This window comes from Camelus ferus, chromosome 3 (genome assembly GCF_009834535.1).
Source record: "Camelus ferus isolate YT-003-E chromosome 3, BCGSAC_Cfer_1.0, whole genome shotgun sequence".
Classification (NCBI taxonomy): Eukaryota; Metazoa; Chordata; class Mammalia; order Artiodactyla; family Camelidae; genus Camelus; species Camelus ferus.
This window is the reverse complement of record NC_045698.1, coordinates 68,312,636-68,336,379: the sequence shown is the minus strand read 5'-3', so window position 1 is coordinate 68,336,379 and position 23,744 is coordinate 68,312,636. Positions and strand designations below refer to the sequence as shown.

Genomic DNA, 23,744 nt, shown 5'->3' with positions numbered 1-23,744 from the left:
GACAATTACTCTTGAGAGTCTCTGTCAGAAGCGGAGAGAAAATGGAAACTGAAATACATTACGTATTTTCTCCATTTTCTGAGTGGAGAGGACTGACTGTGTTTGAAGGCCAAGGTGAGGGTGTCAGTCATGAGGCAGGGTAGGGATTCAAGGAGAGCAGTCAACGTACAGTAAAACGACTAAGAAGAATGAGAAAGGAAGTCAATAAGCAAGTATTGACTTACCTCATTCATGTAAATGATTATGTAGTTATATACTCAAGCCAAAAAAGATAAAGGTCTATAACTGATAATTTGAATAAAATCTCAATGCCCGATTCTGCATCTTGTATTTCGTCTAGTTCCTACTAGTATGTCTTGTTATAAGATGTGTACATCTTTCTGGGGCCCTCACAAGTATGACAAAAATCATAGAATACACTTGGATTTTTAGATTTTGTTTAGCTTCCTCTCTCTTATCATTTCTTATGCCTAATCCATCCTATATCTGACTATTCATTTTTCCAAAGCATGCGTATTTCACAAAAGAATATATTTTTATTTTCTACTACAGGCACATATTCTGTAGAATATGTTATAATACAAATGCAATCTTTTGGAAAAAAGGAGTCAGTAACTCCTGTAGGTAATAGAAACAGATTGGAAAACAGTGGATGTAGTACTTAATTATCATCTGTTTTCTGCTGCTCACTCAGTACTGACAAAGTGGGCTAAATAACAATCACTGTCCTTGAGAACGCTGGGCTTGTCAGATGCAGTATCTAAAAAAGAAAAGAACATAAACAAAATCAGTGTTTTCTTTGGTTTGTTTATTCAGTGGCCGAATAGTTATGATACAGGATTAATTTTATTGTTGCAGTTCTATTACCAAGTAGAATAAAAATGCCAGTGAAAAAGCGTAGATATTCATTAACCACAGTGATGTTTGTGGGATCCTCACTTAATTCAAGATAAGCAAAATTATTGTACCATATAGTGTTAGGAGAGATCTAAACTGTGATTGTATTGTTGGACATTTTTATTATGATTTTTGTCCTCGTTGCTCCCTACATTTTTAATACTATCGGCAGAGTGAATTTGGAGGGTGTAAAACTGCATTTACCAATATTAAGGTATAATGATGTAAAAAGTTTTGATTCAGTAGTCATGTCATATTTGGTAAATAGTCAGCAATTGCCATTAGTGAGAAATGAAGCACCTATGTGAAGTGCCAAGTTGGTAAGAGAAACAAATCAAAGGAAGATGAAGTGATCCGTAATGGGCAGAGAAAAATCAATAAGATAAAAAAGAGCCTATCTCTTAAAATGAATGAAGAAGAGACTGGCTGATGTTTGAACTACATTTGTTCCATGTAAGTAGTCACTCTGAGCAGTAAAGCTCAGGACAAAAATACTTCTTCCTTGCTCTAATTCTCCCTGATAGCGAGCCTATTCTAAAACTATACATTCCTTGTATCTGGTAATACATGGGAAAAATGTATGTCTTATTAAAAAATCATGTTTAAAGAAGCAGACTTAAAGTATACAAAACCCTCTCTCTCCAATAGTAAGCCACACACCTGGTTGTCATTCTAGACATCACTCCTACCAGCCTAATTCAGATTGAATAAAGAACAGCATGTGAATAGTATATAGGCTGGCCTTTAAGCTAACTTAACACAGTGTTCTGTCTTGAAGCATATAGGAAACTTCTCAGGAAAACATCAAAGAGGTATTCATAAGTCCTTGAAGAGCTAAACTATTTCATGGATCCCACAGAGGATAAAATGGGAACTTTGACAAGAATGGAGAATGTGGCACCTCAGTGGTGTAGGTACAATTGCTCTGCTACTATGTTCAGCTTCTCCTGTTAAGAAAACTGTGTCAGCTTCTGATTAGCAATAGGCTTTTCTAGTAAATCCGTGTTTAACTGGAGAATACACACAACAGGTGATTCAGGATTTTAGGGGGCATTCAGTATGTCACTTCACTGCTCAAATACACTATTGCTTTGTTTCCCAAGGATGAGACAAAATCAGGAGGATATACAGTACCTCTAAAATTGAAAGGCAAGAGTCATCTTGTCTAATCATGGAGCTTTTGGGAAGCTTTTTAAAAATGAGGTCAAAAATTCTTTCACTTTACCAATAAAACTGATAGAGTGAAGCCACGCCTTTCAGTAACTTTGATCCTTTACATCCAAGAGATTTAACAGAAGAGAGATTCTATTCTGATTTTCAGAATTTTAGCAATCTTATTTATTTAGTTTGTGGCATCTAGGACACATGGCATCTAGGACACTAAAGTTAGGGACAATCTATATAAAAACTGTAAAGGTTTACATTCTGCAATTATGCATATTATTCTCCTAATAACTCTGGCTTCTTGGTCTATTCTATATAAGTTAAAGATAATAACAATACTGGGTTGTTGGAGAGATAAGATGAGTAAATGTAAAGTACTTCAAACAGTGCCTGAAATTTTGTAATTACCATACATGTGAACCTTCCTTTGTTATTTCCTTCTCTTCATCCTTACAAATAGGGATATTCTTAGAGAGATCTCAACCTGTCACCATGATCATCACTTCTAACCCAGAGTATATTATCCCAGAATGTATTTTCCTGAATTCTTGTCATGATCTTGTTTCTTAAGATACTCAGTTGAACACCCAAGGTTTGGGGCCTATCCCTTCATCAGGATCAATTTATTGGAAAATATTCCGATTTAAATATAGCCTACTAGCTAACATCATTTCAAAGCATTTTAACCACAACAAAGAAATGTCAATAATTGTTGACATTTTATGAGAAAAGGAAGCACTCGCTAATTTAAGGGCTATGTGTTAATTAACACAAGAAAGTGATAGAAAATAAACATTAGCAAAGTAAGTTTAAATGCAGTCTCTGCCATGTAAGCAAGAAATCCAGAATACACCTCCAGTACACATTTTGACTTAATATATATCCTTTTTTAAAAATAGATTTTTCTTATTGTAAAAATTGCTTTAATAATACTTTAACATTATAATAATTTAATCAGAGAGTATTAAGGAAGTAGAGTTATAAAGAAACTAAAAAGTCATACAAATCCCTATACTGAACTTGGAAGTAATCTTTCTAGTGCTTGGTCTATACATATGTTCTATTTCATCCAATCTAAATACCATCAATTGTAGAATGCTCCATTATGTTACGAATCATGAGAAAAGAAAAAAAAAATAGATGCTGCCAATTTAAACTATGATAAAATGCTTACCTATGACATACCATTTTTATTTTTGTACATTGAAAAGGCTTTTTTAGACATTAGCAAATACGTTAATCATAAATCACATTTGTATATGTAGAAAAAAAGAAAATATGAGCAAGACAAATTGGTTAAGAAACTGTCTTTACATGAAATTGAATCTTGTTTTGTCTCAGAGTAGTCAGTGTACATGTTTTTCCTCATAATATCTGCTGCAACCAAAGAGAATAGATTATGCAGTGTCTCTTAAAAGTTTTCTATTGTCTTCTCTGAGATTTTCCTTTAAGCAACTGACACCCATTATACAAAATTTGAGACACATATACAGGCAATTGCAAATAAGTCAGTTTTGCTGTCTCATCAAGAAATGACAAGATTCATTCCAATTTCAGAGATGTTAGGACATCAAAGCAATGTATCAGTTAATGTCCAGTCAGGAAACAGAACTAATGCCAGGAAATTCAATAGAAAGAATTTAATAGAGTACTGGTTGGGGAAATATTGGAGAGCTATAAAAGCAAATAGAGGATGGAAAGACATCTAAAATATTTAGTAAACTCTGTTCTTGACAATTAGTAATCTGAGCTTCTTATATCAACTTTTCTATTTGAATAATAGGCTAGCTTAAAGTATGATAATTTCATTAACAAACTGTGTATTATTCATCACCTTGTGGAAATATTTGTTAAGGATAATACTAGTTAATGTGGAGCTTTTGTTGACCTTATCTTGTCTTTTATCTCAGTGGCTTGGACTTAATTATGGCTACCTATGCCTGTACTATTTAAAGTGACCAAAACTCAAAATAGTTTAATTAAAAAGGAATTTATTGGCCCATGTAAATCAGAAGTCTATTTTTAGATACTATTCTTGACTGGATGGATGTAGATACTTAAAAATGTTACTGGAATATTCTCTAAATGTGTCTCACACTTTTACAATGCCTGAGAAGAGGGATTTTTGGACTCAGTGTAGATACCTCCTTATTGATTTTTATATAGTACTTACACTTTTAATACTTTTTGAAAAATTCAAGTTTGGAAAAATCTTGACTTGCTGCCACTCTTGCTTGAACTGGAAACATGTCCTTCATGAAAGGGGTAGAAAGATGCACATTCTTTTCTATGCAGTTGACAGAAATGTGTTTTCTTAAGTTTGGAACCAACTGAATTGATTATATAATCAGTGTCAGAAAGAATGACTTCATATCAGCTATTACAAAACCAAAGGCATATTTTGGCTTTTGGTCCATGTCTTCCAACAATTTACTGCATTGTATCCAGCAATTGACATGCATACTGGAACATGTACTATGATCTTTACTATTAAATAGTCATGGATGCTTTACTGGGGAGTACACACACACACACACACAGAGATACATCCTTTTTTAAAAAAATTCATGAAGTATTACTAAAATGAGCTGCACATATTTTCTAGACTGATAATCTTATTGTGATTATTTTTGCTACAAACCTTTAAAACTTTCACTAGCTATGCATTCATCTGATGGTATGATTTCCTAGGAAATCCCTGTGGAGACCCTAGGGCCTCCTTTCAAGAATTCTTCTACGTCCTGTCTCAGTGCAGAGGAAGAAAGACCTTCTATTAAATTAGACATTTGTGTGTGTGTATCATTTTTGCTCTCTCTCTCTCTCTGCCTTTTATAAAGGGCTGCCATTTCTCCCCCCTTCTTAATCTATAAACAAAAACTCCCATCTGGCTTTGGTTTAAGCCACAGCACAGAATACATGCACTTAGAGTCTCATCAGGGAGAATAACCTCAAACACTACTGTTTAATGTCTCAAAATCTTAGTGGAAATAAATAATATTTACAAAGGATTTCCTGAAAATTAGGCAATCCATCCATTTTTTTTCTTGGTCAGAGATTCTTAACCTTGGATAAGGGAGGATCTAAGAGCACCTTAAAATTGCACATAAATATTATGCATATGACTTTTAATTGACATCTGTTATTTCTACCAGGTATTCAAAGTGGTCAATAACTAAGAAATGTTTGAGAGTCATCTCACCTTGTATTTTCAAAGCTGTAGTTGGATTAATGCAAAAGACTGGAAGGCCATGTCTGGTGTACTTGGACTTCAGTATTGCAGAACTACTACATATATTTAATTATTCCTCAGTAGAGTGTTAAGATTGTATGTATTTTGACAACAGTAACAGAAACAAAACATATATCACTTTGTCTATGAAGATATTTATCTTTGGTGTCCATATAAGCAAAAAATGTGCTTCTTTGAGAAACTGGCTTATCTTCATATTTTAGAAGCGATGGCTCAAAGAACTGGTTGTGTTTCCCCTGGCTTTACTGTTATAGATAGGGCAGTGCCAAATTAGAGGCTCAACGTTAGCTCTTGTACTCCAGGGCATGCATTTTGTGTAACTCTTGAATTTATTCCATTGTGTCTACCCTTATTTACCTTTGCCACAAATTCTTCACTTCTTTTTTTCAAAGTATAGTTGATTTACAATGTTGTGTTAGTTTCTGGTGTATAGCATAGTGATTCAGTTATACATATATATATATATATTCTTTTTCATTATAGGTTATTTCAGGATATTGAATGCAGTTTTACTTCTTTTTGATATGCATGTTGTACTATGTATTTTTCTAAGTTGCCCTAAATCATTTCCAAAAGCGCTGAGTTTACAAATATAAATGAATAAATAAATAGTAATAGTGACTCAGGCAGCATATAAATCTTTTTGTTTGTTTTATGGATTTTTTTCACATGGTCCACAGTTTTAAAGTGCTTTCAGAAATGGTTTCTTTAATAACATACTTTTGTAGTTTTTGTGGTAAATATTTATTATTAATGTTTAAAAGCTACTAATGTGTACTTAATTTAGTAGGAAGAGCTAAGTGGTCAACATTGAAAAATGAATCCAAAGTACTTTTAACCCGAATAGTGAAGGAGGGAAGCTCTTTTTTCCCCCCTGAAGATGTAAAAACATTTTAGGCATCACTGCTTTTGGTAGATGTACTGTTTTGTAGTCGCTTGTTCAGAAAATCTAACAAAGTTGGATATATTCTCAGAAGGAGTTTACTCTGTCTTCTTATAAACATAATTATGAGTTTCTGCCTTGGAATGTATTTTAGTGCACACTATTGCACTTTTGTGTGTGTGTGTAACTAAACTTTGTCTTTTAGTAAAATGACATTTATATAGTCCCTATTCTGATTTCTTTTAGTTTCAAACTTGCATTTGTAAAAATTTAGCAATAGATACTGCTTTTTTGTTGCTGTTTGACAATGGGTTGCTGACTACTGTCTCACTGTACTGTGGTAGGATGTACTGATGAATGGAAAAAGAATAAAAAAGGGAATTGATTTGTTGTATTATGTCCTAAGTCGGACTTCTCAGTCTACAATGCCATCTATAGAATGATCATTTGAATGTACATTTAATGAGTAAGATAAAAGCCCAAATCTAAGGCATAGCATATCTAATTAAGCACACCCTAGAGAGCTGCTGGAAACCATTTCTCCCCAGCCACATACACAGCATTAATTGTGCTGTAATGGAAACACTGAGAGTTAGAGAAAAGAATAAGAATCCTATTCACATTATACAAAATGTCAGCAGTGACAGGTTAGGTAAATTTTTTTAAGCAGCATAAAACTATTATGCTATATATATATATATGTGTGTGTGTGTGTGTGTGTGTGTGTGTGTATGTATATATGTGTATATCTTAACCTCAACAAAAGCTACTACAACTCTCCTCTTTGGGTAGTCAGTATGCCCAAGCATATGCTATGTCCTCAGACAAACTGAAGAGGTTTCCCTCATCACATACCTCATCCCAACAGAGGCCTAGGCTCAGTTCTGTGCCCAGTACGTGGTTAAGTGCTCAATAAATATTTGTAATACTGAATATTTGATGACACTGTAAGGAACAAGAAAGACTGCACAGTGGACATGTGACTTAGAAACAGCTATCAAGGAAGAGAAATGAAGTGCCCAGGTTGCCAAAACCCAATTCTGCTGGAATAAAAAGAAATGGCTTTCTGGTAGCTTCTACTCCGAGAACTGACACACACTGCCACCTTTCACATCGTGGCTCATTTACTGCTGTACCAGAAGACGTGGTCATTGTTCTAATCAGCTTCTGCTAGAAGTACCAGAGCTAGGGTGACCCTTATGGAAGGAAAAGAAAATGTGGGCATCACTTCCTTCACAAGTTTTCAGTGAATTGCTAAACTATAAAGACTTCTCTCTTAATACACAGGAGAAAAATCTCTGATAAATTTTTAACACCTGTTAAAATAGCCTGAGGGACAGTCTGTCCAAGTAGTAATAAAGTAGGCAGGGAAAAGTGGGACTGAGACACTGCAGACTGAAGATGCTAGTTGGCTTGAGAGTGAATATTTGAAGGAGTAGCTACCAGGAGGTATATTCTTTCTACTTTTGGAGAAACTCAGTGTTATTGTGTAGCATAGTGTCTAAAATAAAATAAGGACTATAGTGGTCTGCACTCAGGGGTGTGGGATCAAATCGAAGAAGGTAGAAGTATGCTTCTAGGTTCTTCTAGTGACTCTTATTGAGAGTGTTTGGGCATTAATCCCTTTGATTAATTTCTTCATATCTGAATTACTACTTTATCTGTCAGGAATTGACTTGAAGTGGAATCTTTATGAGTGATGTAGAATAGAGATTTATTATAGAGGCTTTCACCTCAAACAGTTATAGCCAGGGAAGAAGTCTATACAGGACTGTTTTCTGTGCATCTTGCACTAGGCTTCAAGTCTCAAAAGGTCAGGTAGTCCAGCAGTCTGGAAGAAAAGCTGGATGTGCCATAGGGAAGAACTGAGAAAATTTGGAACATAAGAGGACAAACTCCCACCCATGAGCCCAAATAGAGATCCACTTCTAGATCTATAATGCACATAACCTATAAGAGAAGCTGGTGATGTTTGCCATAGAACTGAATACAAAATTTAAAGTTCATAGTTAGCCTGACTTTCCTTGGTAATAGCATTTTATCAGCTTACTTCCACCCTCCTCTGTACACACTCTTCAACTCTCTACAGAGCATTAAAAAATTCCCTAAAAGATTTTTTAAAGGCTACTAAATCATTTGAAATTGAGTCAGTTATCTTCAAGAAGTAGAATCCTTTCTGAAGGTACTTTCAGACTAAAAGTGGTTTTTCAAAAGGATAATTCTCAATACAATAAAATGGAATCTTTCATTTACATCTTTAAGATCTGTGTACAGCAGTGGTAATGTTAAAAGAAGATTCATTGGTCACATGAAAAAGATAACTCTTCTCATCCCTGCTCCTTCAGAATTGGTGCTGAATTGTGTAGTTACCTCTACAAAGGCCACGTCTACCAAATTAAACCCTGACCCATGAGACCACCCATTCGTAATCATCCAGACGACCTGTGTAGCAGTACTATGCTGTTCAGGAACTTAGTGCCAGCTAACACAATGACTGGTTAAGCAATGTAGTTGTGCATAGCAGTAATGCTATTTTTATACTTCCTCTGGGGAGAAATGCCAGAGGCTGGCTCTTTAAAAATAACAGTGTAGAATGAAGCAGCCATATGGCTTATTGCAGTGATGCTTTTCATTTTAGTTCAGTTTTGATTAAGGTAGAATCTGATACCATAAGTACTCTCTCATCTAACAACAGAAAAAAACCTAGGCATTTCAGTCTTAGCATTCATGTTTGTACATAAATGTTGAAATTCTAAAGATAATATGAAGGACCATGCATTATATACATTTTAAAACCTTAATGTTCAAATTTTTTTCATTTTACATAATGCCTTACCATAGTACTTAAATTTTTTCATATTTATATAATGCCTTACTGTACTATTTACTCCAAATGGTATCAATTTAGTGGGAAACTGCAGAAAAGAAATGGAAATGAGCATGTAAGAATTATTCCTTAAGAAAAGGATTTATAAGACACAGTTTACCTAATGTAGGTGAAGCTGGACTCAAGCAATATACGTGACTACATTGTCCCATAAATGACATTAAATAAAGAGATTCTTTGGTCCTATAAAAGAGATGATTTTCACTATCCTTTCTCTCCAAGAATCAATGTTGTCTTTTGTAGTAATTTATTGTCTTTTCTTTGTTAGTATCTTCTCATAAAATAAAAGATACAGAAATTAGAAAATAAGGGGGAAGTCAAAGGAATGTAAGATCTGTGTATATTGCTGCAATGATTTTTAATTTATCCAAATGTTTGGTTTATCTAATGATGTTTAATTTATCCAAGTGTGCAAAAAACATTTTTCTAAATCATGAATGCCAGAATAAAGTGCATCAACTTGCTACAGTGAGTTTTAGACAGAAAAGTTTGATATTATAAATTTTAAAGTTTGTATTGAAAAGTTGCCTTTTAAAAGGCATTGCATTATATCCAAGCCTTGAAATATAAATGCTGTACTATTTTTGTGAGTATTATATTATCCCAAGATTGTGTCTATTTGGTCTATCACATAATATCAGACGTTGATGTTGAATTACTCACTACATAATATCATTCTTAGACATTGAACATAATTTAATTTTTTAATTAGTATTTTTATATAAAACAAAAAATGATGGGATTAAGAAAAATTTTAAGAAATTTCAGTTATATTTAGAAAATATTTCCTTGAAAGCTATTCATTAACTTGGTACTCTAGATAGCAGGTTTGTCAATTATCTTTGACATTGGAAGTTTACTTGAGGAGCATGTAGAGGTGGTAACCTTGACCTTCCCTGGGAAGCCCTAGTCTGTCAGTCAACCAGTTAGTCTGTAAGTCAGTCAATCAGCCAGCCAGTCAGTCAGTCAGTCAACCAAATGATTTACATTTACTTGCTACAAGGTAGAATATTTTGGAATCTAAAAGAGTGCCAGCTTTCTCAGCCCAGCAATTACATGGTTCAGTCCTCCTTCTAGGCTGATATATTGGGGAGGGGGTGACAAAGAATCAGCTGTTAGCTGAGAAGTTTTAATTTGAGGATAAAATGCTGATCCATAATTTGCTTGATTCAAGTAAAGAAATTCAAGTACTGCTATTGTCCTTCTATCCATGCCATTTTGGGGAACCGCATGATCTTAGACAAAACACTTGGCTATGGCATACACAACACTGGGTCCAAACTTAATTCAGCTGCCAATTCATTTTATTATTTTCATCAAATCTAGTTTTTGGTACATGGCCTGTTTAATTAAAGTGTTGGCCTAAATAAGTCCTGTGTCTTATAATTCTAGGATTCTATGGTCTTTTCCTTTAATTGTAACTATCTATAGAATAGTGATTCTCAACAATTTCCCACAACTTTCTGGTGTACTCTGAGCTCTTTTCATGGTACCAACTCAAGTTGATATCATTGTATATCATTTCATTTTGTTACTGTCAACTTTATAAATTGTTTTAGTGATGTTCATCAAATAGATTATGAAGTTGAATGGATGGTGGTATAGAATTGGATACAACTTGCTACAAATAAACAGTAAGATAGGATAATGTTAATCCAGTGCAAAAGAAGAATAATTTCTTTGGGAAGGTGGGTATTAGTCCAGTCATATTAAGATAGTAAACAATTACTGAAAGAGCAGTACAATGCTAAGTGTGAAAATGTACATGGTAGAATAACTGTGAATAGTTTTCTAGATACTATGACAACTTGTTATAGTTCAGTAATGATTGCATTACAGTTATAATCACCTTTCAAAAAAGGTTACTTTGGGTCTTTAAAAATTTTCCAGTGTGCTACCAAAGAGTTCTGGTATTCATAGGGATTTCACACATATAAGAATTTTAAGTTTTGCTATAGAAGGTTAGATAATGAAGCTGATCCACAGTAAATTCAACTCAAATTACATGGAACTCCTTGAATCCAGTCTTGAAATTAAATAAGCTTATCTAGAGACAGACCACTTTAAGTCCCTTATAGACAGTGCAGACTGTTTTTCTGAATTTACTATAAATAGAAAATTTATAAAAGGGAAAGCATGTGTCTACTTTTTGTTATGGTATTTAACTTTGAGAAATGTACACTCCAAGTTGCTGTGCTGGATAAATATTCAACTTGCAGTCATATTCAAATTTTGAGGTTATTTTCTTGATAATTAAATATTTCCCCAACTTATGAAATTCTTAAAATAAAAACTGTTAGTCAGATGTTTTTTAAGACTTGTGAGGTGAATAATAAGTATGAAAAATACCATGGATCAGAAATGGAAAAATGAAAACCATGGCTCAAATTGTATAGCACCTCTTTGACAGTCTGACATGAGGCCAGAAGCAAGAGTTTTCACTAAATGTTGTTTTTAAAATGCAACCTTTAGGGTTATTTGATTTTCCCCCCAAGCAAACTAAGATGTGAAATTGAATAATCCCTTATGACAATTTTATAAAAATGGACTGCCATGCTTAATTGATGACAAGTCTCTTCATCTGCCACCTCCAGGCATTCGCTGTAAGTTATTGATACGGGGTTCACAGCCTCTATCCATCAGATCTTTGACTGCATCTGTGTTATTAACCTTTGAGTAGATCTGAGAGCGACATCTCCCCAGCTAACTGGCTGTCAAGTCAGCTTTGCATGTTCTCTTTCACTTTCACTTTGTCTCCCAAGATCATCTGAACAGTAGGGGCAAAGCAATGCAGCCAATTACCTTGTGATTTCTAGATTGTCCAGCTTTTCTCCTGAGATAGTGTCAGGAAGAAATAAAATTCTGAAAGATATGATTACTTGATGTTCTAGAAATATGAGTCAAAAGTCTTTGTGCCATAGAGACCCAGGTTCTGATTTCAGCTCCAAATCTATGTGACTTTTTGTGTTACTTAACTTCTCTGGGTCTCATTGATAAAATAAAGGAAATTATTTGAGGGCAGAGACTGTGAATTTTCCTCCAGAATTTATTCTCCTTGTATTTGTTTATAGATAGGCCCTACCTGTCAGGGGCAGATCTATCTTTTGGAAGTGCTTAGGACAAAAGGATATAAAATAAATAAATAACTATGTTGCTAGCTCCCCCTCCCTCAGAGCCCTGGAAGGAGAACATGTAAGTATGAGGCTCTAAAAGTAGCACCACATTAACTTCACGGTAACTCTATCCCGAACACCACATACTTTGAGGTTTTAGTAGGGCTCCTGCTCTCCCAGCTAGAGTCATTTCTTAGCTTGACTTATTCTTAATTGAGATCATCTGACCCAGCTCTGGCTAACAGGAGAACACAAATGGTACATGCAACTTTCAGATTCTATCCTTAAAATAACCCACTCATCCTTCTTTTTTTTTTTTTTTTTTCTTCCCTTTTTCTATTGGCTGTGAAAAGCAATACTAGGGGAATAGCTAGGCTTGGAAAATGGCACCATCTTGGACTCAAGAGGTGCAAGCTCTACCTTGTGTCTGGCAGAGTCCTCTTGGGCTAACTTATTCTGGATCACCCTATATATCTTTAAGAAAGAAATAAACCTGTATCTTTTTTTAAGTCAATGTGTATTTTGGACTCATTGCTAAAATAGCTCAGTCTATATCCTAACAAATATAAATACCTACATTCTAGTATTTTTTGAGAATTAAATGATAAAATGCATATAAAATGCTTACCTGTGGCACTGGGCAAATACTCTTTTTGCAGACAGAATTCTTTTTTTTAATTATCTGGTTTTGTCTGGAGAGAGAAGTAATCCTAAAATCAATAGAGATGTTAACCTTTAGTGTTAGTGGTTTAAAAATACCATTATTTCTTTATCTTAATAATAAATCTTTCACTGTTTCAGAATTTGCATGGCAAAGGTACTGCCCAGTATTCCACTTATCTTCATATTTTTTATCTTTTATGGATATTTAAGCAAGTTTATAATGTATATAAAGTTTATAGGACATGTAGTAGGAGCTCAACACATTTTCAATATATACTATTTCTCTCCTTTTATCACATTCTGCATTAGATATAAAATATAATGTCTTTAAAGCTCACAAATATTCACCCATTGGCCTTTCCATTCTTTTGAGGAACTGCACCTTCTATCCATGTGGCCTAAAGCGAATTGTTGGGATCTTGCCTCTTTCTTCACAATCCTTAATGGACTTGTGAATACTTCCCTGGGATTTCTGAAATAATGGTGAGAGAGAGGCACTCTTTTCCCTCTGGTTCCAGTGTTTTGGAAATGTGAAAATTAAAGCTTTCTGCAGCTCTGTCTGCTCTCACACAGGAGGAGTTGTGGTAGTATTTGATATTATTTGTTCTAAATGCACAAGGTAAATTTCACCCTAGCTTTTCTTGTGAATCATGTCCATGAAACAAAATATTTCTCCTTAATTAAGGTGAATTAATGTGGTCTTCCTTCACTTTCTGTGAAAATAATCCCTAAGTAGGGAGGAGTCTCTTGGCTACATTGCCATGTCTCCCATGGGCTGTCGTTGGAACAAAGAAGACCAGTATGTCTGAATTCTCTGCTAGTTGTTCTGCCTTCTACTGAGAATGTTCTACCTGCTTATAAGAGAGTTGATTTCTGGGATGTAGTCCTGTACTCAAGCAGTTTACCATTGAGAAGAAATGATATGAACAAATAAATAGTTAAATAACAACACAAGCTTTGAGTACCTCTGAAAAGCAGTAATGCAAAAAAGTTAGACAAGACAGTACAGTGGTATCACAAATAATTTCCTGTGGAACTTGAAGTTTGGGACAATAAGCAAAGCAAAACTTACCATAAATCATTAAGGGAATATTTGTTAACCCCTGGGAGATTGTGCCTGCAGGCATGCCTTCCCTTTTTCTGCAGCTTGAATAAGGTAATCAGAACCAGGTCTCCATAGCCAAACCATAGAACCTGCCAAGGTATGAAGCCTCTAAAGGCTGTTCTCCCTTCCTCCACACTCCCTTCCCTTGGCTCCCCTCCCCTCCCTGATGTTGGATATCGTGCCTTCTGCAGCTCTCCTCTGCAAGGACTCCCAGACATGGCTGTGTAGCTCTACACACTGGCCCAGCAGGATGTAGCAGTTTGTTCATCCCCAGAAGCAGGGATGTTCTAGTGTTTATTGAATTAACTGTGCTGCATAGTATTCAGTGAGATATAATTAAGCCTCACATTTTCTCTGACTCCTTGGTTGTAGTTTTTATTTCTCATTCCAGGCCTTACTGGGAATGTTGTGGAGATTCTCCTGAACCACAATACATTTGTTTGGGAAAAATAACTCTTTGCATTCCTGCTGAAAGCCCTTCCACAAGTTCTGAACTTTGTTTCCTACATATCAACTGCTCACAGAGTTTCCCTCATGGGTCACATCTTTTAGTCTCTCATAAATGAACTGGTCACCTAAAACCAAGACATTATCATCACCTCTTTGACTTAAGACTGTTTATCACTAAGATCCCCTTGATTCATTTGCAACCCAGAGGATTATGCTTTCTTGATTATCAACAGTGGTTCGAACAAGCAGGAAACTGCAACTTCCGTTGGCTGGTACTATGTAAACTGCTTGCCGTGTGGCCTGGGCACACATGACCTAATTAGAGAGTCAGAGTTCTGTGTTGGCAAAAAAGCAGAGACTTTGGAGCAGGAACTGTGTACTCAGACTGACATGGGTTTAAATGTGGGCCTACCGTTTTCTAGCTGTATCACCCTAATCAAGTTACTTACTTTAAGTTTCACCAGCTGTGAGGTAGGACTAGCAAACACAACATACGGAGTTGTGCAACTTAAGAATTCATAAAATGTTTACCAGGTGTGTAGTGAGCGCCCAACAAATGGTAACCATTAGCGGTGATTGAGGTGACAGTGAACACGAATAAACAAGAAAATGTATAAATATGATTCCATGCTACTTTTTATATTGTAAAATTTCAGCAAATTAAACTAACCATTTTGAGGGCTTAGTTTGAAAGTTTAGTATTACTCAATAAATGAGGACAAGATTCATCCTTGGATAATTATAAACTAAAACTAAAGTCATTCTAAAATTTAATCCAGTAAATAGCTATTGGGTATCATCTTTGTGCCAAGAAATACGCAAGCATCAGGAATACAAAATTAAGTACAGTTTAGTGAGATAAGCATACTGATTGAGCATGAATGTGAGATAGCCTGAATGCACAAGTAAAACATATTAGTTATTTAGACATGAAATCCTGAGATAAATGTGTGATACTTCTCTCTCTACATAACTGTGTGATTTATTTCATTTCTGCCTTCGTATTTTACTAGTTGTGGTTTTTCAATATATAATTGAATTTCTACAATAGGAAAGGGGAAGCATTTTTATTACCATCAGGATCTAGTATATGTATTTTTCACTGAAACAATCATGCTCTCACTATTAAACTAAGATAAATAATATGTAGAATTTATTGTTTGATCATGATTTCTTACCTAGCCAAATAAAAATGGGCAGAAATTCACTTGAGTGTAGATAATTTAACTTGCTCAGTTGCCCAAAAATAATATCTATATAGATTACTAATTATGAGACTTGCTTTCCTTATGAATTTTCTATACCTATAAATGTATATCTTTATCCAGCCTTTCCACAGTCTTTTTCCTGACTTCTATATAGTTGCCACCCTAGAGAACCCAACTACTCAGATATTGGGAGATGCCATTTTGTGATATTTTGTGTGTGCTATTTTGTGATAAAGAAAAAGGCAGCTAATTTTATGTAAATGTTTTAGTTCTTGATATGTAAGATGTAAGGGCGAATATAAATTTAAAATAAAGGTCTAATTCTCCCTGAGAAAATTAAGAGATATCCTACCCTCCCTTTCTTAGATATTTACTTTAGAAAACTTGTAATTGTAAAAAAACTCTGTCAGTCTCTTTGAAATGTATGTAAACCTTTATAAAGGCTAAATAAATCTCTTGTTAGGTTTATAATTCTGGAATATCTTTCTGTAGGACTTGAGAACTATCTCTTTGAAATGTGATCATCAGGGAAGATAGCACCTATATTTCCCAGTTTCCCTGGGAGCCCAACCATAGCCAAGATGCAAAATTACCTCTTGTTTTAAAGGTAAGAATTTAATTTGCCTTTGGGTAAATCTCACTGACTAACATGATAGGTCATCTCAATTACAGGTAAGTTTAGAGTGAACTATGTGTGACAGTGGTGCTATGAAGTCCTCTTACTTCAGCAATAGTTATTGTTTACTTTGAGAACATGTATAGAACGGGTTGTTTCTGCTTGGTGATGTAGAGTGAGGTTTCTTTCTGCCTTTGCAGTCTCTGTGGGTAACCTATAAGGCTCATCTCTGGCTTAATCCTTACTCAGAAATGAAATTGTGTTCTCTCACTTCTACCTGAGGCCTTCTGATTTTTTTTAACCCCCTCTATTAAGCCATTTGTTGTTTGAAATACTTGGAGTTATTTCTGTTTTCCTGACTGAACTCCCAACTGATACAGAGCCTCTGAAAGAAAAGGAATCCAGAATTAATCCCCTCCTTTTAAAGTCCTTTGGTGGTCCTGACTGAGTAAAGGAATCAAGAACCCCAAAGAGAGACTCACCAAAGGGAAGGAGAAATTTGGGTGATGATCCACACATAAATTCCAGGCTTGTCCATATGGGGAGAGTTTATTTGGGAATGTGTTAGGATGAAAAACTATCTGTCCCAGGCACTTGGGCACAATGCCTCTGCTTTACAATTAGTAGCTGGGCATGCAAATGGCCACTGAAAGTTGTAACCTTGAAAACATGTAAGATATCACTTCTCTTTGTGCGGATATTGGGTTCAGCGAGAGCCATTGCAGCATTAAAAATAGATGCATCACAGAGACAGAAAAGTCATCATCAGCCAGGATCCTCCCAATCCTCCAACAGATCTACAAATAGACCTGCCTCTGCAGCCTTTCCTTCTTTTCCCTTATAATAGACTCTACCATTTAGGAAATCAGGAAAGGCTCAAATTATAGGAAACCATTGCCATTGATTTCACTGCTCACTGCACTAAAGCAGGTGATTCTTTGGAGATCACTGGGAAGCTGCTAGGAAACTTTGATGCTGAAGCCTTAGTAATTGCCAGCCATAGCCATGAGAATAGCTTTTGCTTTTTCTGTCCTTTGAAATTTACACTAGTTCCTCTCATTGGTAGTGTCCACCCTGAGACCGTAATGACAGGAATTCTTGAAAATACAGTTCCCAGGCTTCTAGCTCCTATGATAAAAAGAGAACATAGAAGGGGAAAAAAATGGGCTGGGTGGCCACACAATTCCACACAGTCCAGAACATTTCTCATCCAAATTACCCATATCCTTTCCCAGAAAATAGTTCCCAGTTGACTACAGTAAGAGATGCTGAATATGTGCTCCCTTAGTAAGACAGTACTGATTCAGGGGAGACCATAGTAGAAACCTATCCCAGAAAGTTGAAGCTAGTCAAGCATTCAAGGGCTGGGTTGATTTGCCTCTAGCTGCCATTATCACGACTCTCTTAGCAGTAGCCCCAAGGGCATAGCAAATTAGTGTAGGAGTCATTTATAGCGTTGCCATGGAGAAACTCAGTAATATTTCTATGCTTCTGCTAACTCCCACCAAGTTGTTTGAAAGCTAAAACAGAAGAAAAGGGAAGTACCACTTTCAAAGTATCACTAAACAGTTGCATTCAGAATAAGTTACACTTCTCTATCTGTAAAGGTAGCTCTGTTTCATGTAATAATTTAGTACAGACAATTTGTAAGAAAGTTCAAGATTAAAATTTTATGATGAGATTGCTTTGAAGATTTTAACTTAAAGCAACCTTGTGAACTAACATTGGTAAAGAAAGTAGAAATTTAAGAAAGTTTGAGCTAGATGCAAACACTAAAATCATGGGCTGTTCACTCAGGTTATTACACTGAGTAGTCCAAAAGGAACCATTACAGTTAAACTTAGTAACAAGACTTTGGAAAAGCTGAGAATACTCTAATAAAATCAGTGAGTTTTATGAAACCATGATCAACTGCTTCAGTTTTATGAAATGTCAAGAATTTTTTATTTCTGGATTTAAATCTGAATGTCTTAGATACCCTGCCACTGACTTCTTCCACAAGAATATTGGCAAACATAATCAAACAACTATCTTGCTTTGTAGAAGCCTCATTTAATTTCTGTTTAGGGAAAAGTCCAGATTCTAAGAAGATATGTAGAAGTCCAGATTCTAAGGTTCTAATGGTCATAACAGGACCATTAGATGTTTAAATTGAGACTCATGGAATAAGAAATGGAAAACTTAAAATATATTCTTTAGTTATAGGAGAAACTGAAACTTAAAGGTCATGCTTGGCAGTGCTTGAATTTCAGTCATAGTTAAATACACAGTTTTAGACATCTGAAATACAACATATACAGCTTTTAAAACATGGGAATGGCAAAATAAAAGTACCTGAATTTCTCACTTCTTTTTTTCTCACAGTTGAATAAAGTTTCCTTTTTTTAATACACTGCAGTCTAAGAAATGTGAAAATCTGGTTTTTAATGAAGCGTCATTTATAAACTTACCAAAGTTAAAAGTACCTTCTCAAAAACTGAGAATTTCTTTACTAGTTAATTGTTCTAAAATATTCTCCCAGAGATTTTCTAATTTAAAATTGAGAGCAATATAGTCTGATATATGTATGATGTGATATGTATATATTATCATATGATAATATATAGATCATGCATATGTATGCATTGCCATTGCCCATTCTGTTTAAAACATTTAACAGTAGTAGTTACTATTTTAACTTAGTTGCTTTAGTAAAATATTTTAATTTTGTGCAAAATGCATAAATCAAAAGGAAATACATATTTTTTTCTCTCACATGATCATAAAAAAGACAAGCTGTGTAACCCAGAAGAGTACTTCTAGTTTCACCTAATGGCAGTACATACTTCTTCCAACAAATCTATGTAGAATTAAATGTTTTGACTGATAGGTTAGAAAATCTAAGTTAAAAAATTGAAATAAGATATTAAAATTTGATAAGATAGTGGGGCTTAAAAGTTCCTTACCAAGTGAAATGAACACAGTATTGAGAAGTATTTTAACATTTCATGGTTCAACAGAAGAGAGGAGGCTAATCTGGCTAGAGGAATGAGCTCTCACAGGAGAAGGTAGTGATTAAAGTACTCAGACATGTAAGGGCTTCCATATTGATCTTTTTTTTTTCTTTCAAGTCTTTCTAGCATTTGATGTTTGTGTCTTTCACTTAGTACTTGTTTTATATTACCCACCAACTTATTTGTTATTTTACAAGAAATTTCTATCTAAATAAAATACTCTTACATGCCATGAACTGTGTTTTATACTTGTCTGTAGTTCTCAATTGTGCATGGCATATTGCGTATTATAGGCATGCAGTAAACATTGCATGGCATGGTTGATGATGATGATGATGATGATGATGATGTGGTGATTATGTTGAATAAATAGATTAAAATATGATTGTGGAATTGCTTGGATGCCAATATGATTTTTTTTACCTACGGGCAGAAAAGACTAATGGAAGATTTAGTGATAAAGTCAAAATTTTAAGGAAGAATCTATAGTTGCAGGTATAATGAAATCAAGTATGATGGGGGAAAAAAAATCTGTGGACAGTAAATCCAGTTTAAAAATGTGGATTAGTTGTCTGAGGAAGAAGAAAATTAGTAATTCAGGCTTTTTAGAAAGTTAAAAATGAATTAATAAGAACTTGAACCTCACTGACATTGAAAATTAAGCAGTGAGTAATGCGAATTGTGACTGCTAATGTGAAATCAGAGTGTTTATATGACCAGAATCCCCAAATCCCTAATATATCAGTACTATTGTTACCTTTGCTATATTGCAAAGAATAGAGACTGTGTGTACTACTGCCTCCTAACCACTAATGGCTATCTCACCTTTAAATGTAGTGTAATGGATTGGAACATATGTGGTTTACAAATACATGTTCTTTTGTCGCGTCACCTTAATATCTAAGCTGGAGAGTGAAATGTGCTGAACAAACTGCTCTACAGCACTTTTATGCTAGACCTGCAGCCTTGGAATCTTAGCACATTCTGGCTAAGAGAGATACAGAAGAGAATAGAGGTGGGGAAAAGAATAGCTCCATTTCCCTACAGCCAATTGCCAAAACCAAAGATTCTGCTTGCTTCCTCTTTTGCCCCCAAATTCTTTCTGACTCTTTATGAATTTCAAGTGGATCATCAACTCCTAGTTAGGAGGCATTATGAAGGTCAGTGCAATCATATCAGTCACTGAAGAGGAGAAAGAATCTCAAAAAGCATCAAACAGATAAAAGAGTCAAAGAGAAAAGAAAGGAGTAAGAATTTTTGCCATATTCAAACTCCATTTGCAGTCTTTTTACTCTTCATACTTTGCCTCTTATTATTGCATCTTAACCGTATTTCTTTGGTGTCTCCATGTTGCCCTTTATGAGGTGTAGAATGTGGCAATATGAAAGGAATCAAAACCCTATGTTTTATGTAGTTTCTTAGCTCTTATTCTCTCATATGCAACCAACACAATTTTTGCAAATATTTGCACACTCCTTATACTATGTGCTACAATTTTTAAAATTAAGTAACTTTTAAAACTTTGGCAATTTTATTTCAAAAATTGATTTCATATCACTAAGGATGGGATTCAGGACATGCTACCCCCAAAGTATGACACCTGAGCATATTGAGTATTTTAAGCTGAAGGAGTCTGAGAAAGCTGCAGAAGCAGAAAGGTCTCTTTATCTTTCCCCTGCCCTTCTCCCCTGAAACAGGTGATAGAACCCTCATATGACACATGCCCTTCGTATATCCAGAAGAAAGGAGCATCCTTATCTCTGAAGACAAAGGGATGGCAAAAAGAATTCAAACAGGTCTTGCTATGTTTCCCCCAGTTTGCTGCACTTACTTCATACCCTCTGACCTATCATATTTTATTAAATATAGCATAAAAATATTTGGGTCTAACTGTTTCTTTGGGTCTTAATTTCTTTAGGTAGACTTCCATGTCACATAAAACTTATATTAAATAAATTTGCATTCTTTTCTTCTGTCAATATGTCTTTGTCAATTTAGCTTTCAGACCCAGTCAGGGACCCTGAGAGGGTCAAGGAAAACTTCTTCCTCCCCTATACTAGCATAAAAAATACACTGATATTATTTAGCATGAAAAGAATGGCAACCATAAAAGTATCTAAACTAAATAATATCTCAGTAATGACCTGAAATAAATTTGTGGATCACCAGAGGTACATGGACCACACTTTGGGAGCATGGCATTAGAGGCTAGAATTCATCATGAAAGAGTTTTAAAGGCAAAATTATCAAGGCATTTGGTGATTGATTCTAGGTAAGAAGGGCACAGTTGGCACAAGTAATAATTAACTCTAAGATGCGAGTAAACTTGTAACAATGGAAAAAATGAAAATATCAAGCATATCATTGAAGACTATAAACTGGTATTTGTGCAGATTGTAAGGAAGGAGATACAGATTTAGTATTCATTGTCCTCTAGTTGATACTTGATAATCCAGGAAAGGATGTTCTAGTTCTCCTTCATGAAAAGGATAAAGAAAGAAACAAAATACAAGCATCTCATAATGTCATATATGATTTCCTGTAAAATCTTACGTTTTGCAAAATTGTACACCACAATAAATTGGCCTACCTGAAAGATGAGACTGGTCAGACTTGTCAAACTGTTGGCAGCTTTGTAACCAGAGCTCTAACATAAACAGAAAAATCCTAACTTTAACAAACTGACAGATTTTTAAAAAGGCAAATTCCTAATACATTAATAAATTGTACCATGAAACTAAGATTTTAAAAAAAGGAAAAAAGCCTGATGGGAGGTGTACAGAGAAGAATGTAGAGTTACACAAACAGGAAGAAATTACAAAGATGGGGAGAAGTAGTTAATAAAGGCAAAGCAGGTGGCCAGACTGAGCCAAGACAAAGTACATGCGATGGTGAATGCTTCTCGGTGGCTGGCTGTGGCTGAGCCACGTGTGGTAGGCGGAGTGATGGGCCCTTGGGGATGCCCATGTCTAAATCCCTGGAACCTATAGTTACATTACCTCACATGGCAAAGGGAAGTCCTTACATGGAAAGATTTTGAGTTTGGGAGATCATCCTGGATTGTTTGGGTGGCCCCAATCTAATGACATGGGTGCTTAAAAGCAGAAAATATTTTCTGGTTGTGGTCAGAGGAACACTTGAATATGAAGAAAGATCAGAGAGATACAATGTTGCTGGTTTTGAAGATGGAGTAAGGGGACTCAGACAAGAAATGTGGGCAGCCTCTAGAAACTGGGAAGGACAAAGAAACAGATTCTTCTCTAGAGCCTCCAAAGGAAGAATACAGCTCTGCAGGCACTTTGATCTTAGCCTAGTGAGATGCAAGATCCCTGTCCGACTATTACTGCCACTAGCACTGCTACTACTGCTACTGTAGATCTGTAAGATGATAACGTTGTGTTGTTTTAAGCCACTAAGTTTGGTCATTTATTAAAGCAGGAATAGAAAACTAATATAACATGTCTATATTTTGCATTGTGTTTTCATATGATGTTAGTGGTGCCACAAAATATTTACATGCTAGAAAAAGTCATACATCATCCAATGTAAATTTCATGTCATACTATCTTGATACTAGTTTAGATTAATAGTATAAAGAGTCATTTGCATTATAGAAACATGTGACATAACAGAAGAGACTGCCCTTAAAACTGATCTTTGGCTCTCAGTTAAAAAGCAGCTAGAAAAAGTGAAGTAAGTATAAAAGGCAAGGCAAATGAAATGCAGAAGTAGGAGGAAATCAGCCAGAATGGCTTGTGGGGTAAGGGTTTTATGATAATATGAGTAGACAATTCTACTAATGTTGAGTGATCATGGAGAAATTTTTCAGGTATTTTTTCTTATCATTGGAATTGTCAGATAAAATACAGATTGTCCAGTTAAATTTAAATTTCAAGTAAGTGATGAATAATTTTTGTTTCAGTATGTCTTATACAGCATTTGGAACATATTTATACTAAAAAGTTATCCATCATTTATCTGAAATTCAAATCTGTATAGGTATCCTGTATTTTTATTTGCTTAATCTAGCAACCTTACTTGTTCTAAAAATTCATAAATCTAAGGCACTTTTTTTGTTAATGTATTTGAACTTGGAAGGAATGTTTCAGTTAAGGTATTTGATGTGTTTCACTGTATTTTTAAAATTCTCTTTAAATTTATGGTATATTTTACAATATACGACATCTTAAAATCATGGTAGATATAAACTTTTTTTGAAAAATGTCACCTCTTTTTTAAATGTTCTATGTTTGACATTTATATCTAATTGGTTAATTGATTTTTATATTTAATTGTCTGACAGTGCATTTCTTTCTTTTTTTTTTTATGAGCTGTTTCTGGCATAGTTAAAATTTAATCCATGATAGTGGAAAACATTAAGCAAGAAATTTCATCCTGTAATGTGTTATCATGTGAGGGTGAAACCAATGTATTTAACTTATGTTTGTGTGAGGCACCTGGTATTTGCAAATTAAATGAGCAGCTGAGCAGGTTCACATGTTCCTGTGTACAGTG

General features: G+C 34.9%; 1 long non-coding RNA gene across 1 annotated transcript; it reads right to left on the bottom strand.

Moving 5' to 3' along the window:
- Positions 1-628: 628 nt before the first annotated feature.
- LOC116662629 lies at positions 629-22,055 on the bottom strand. The gene is made up of 3 exons (XR_004318601.1): positions 21,820-22,055; positions 12,823-12,904; positions 629-760 (listed from the first exon to the last, which is right to left on the bottom strand). It is a non-coding gene; the product is annotated as an uncharacterized LOC116662629 (long non-coding RNA).
- Between the last annotated feature and the right edge of the window lie 1,689 nt (positions 22,056-23,744).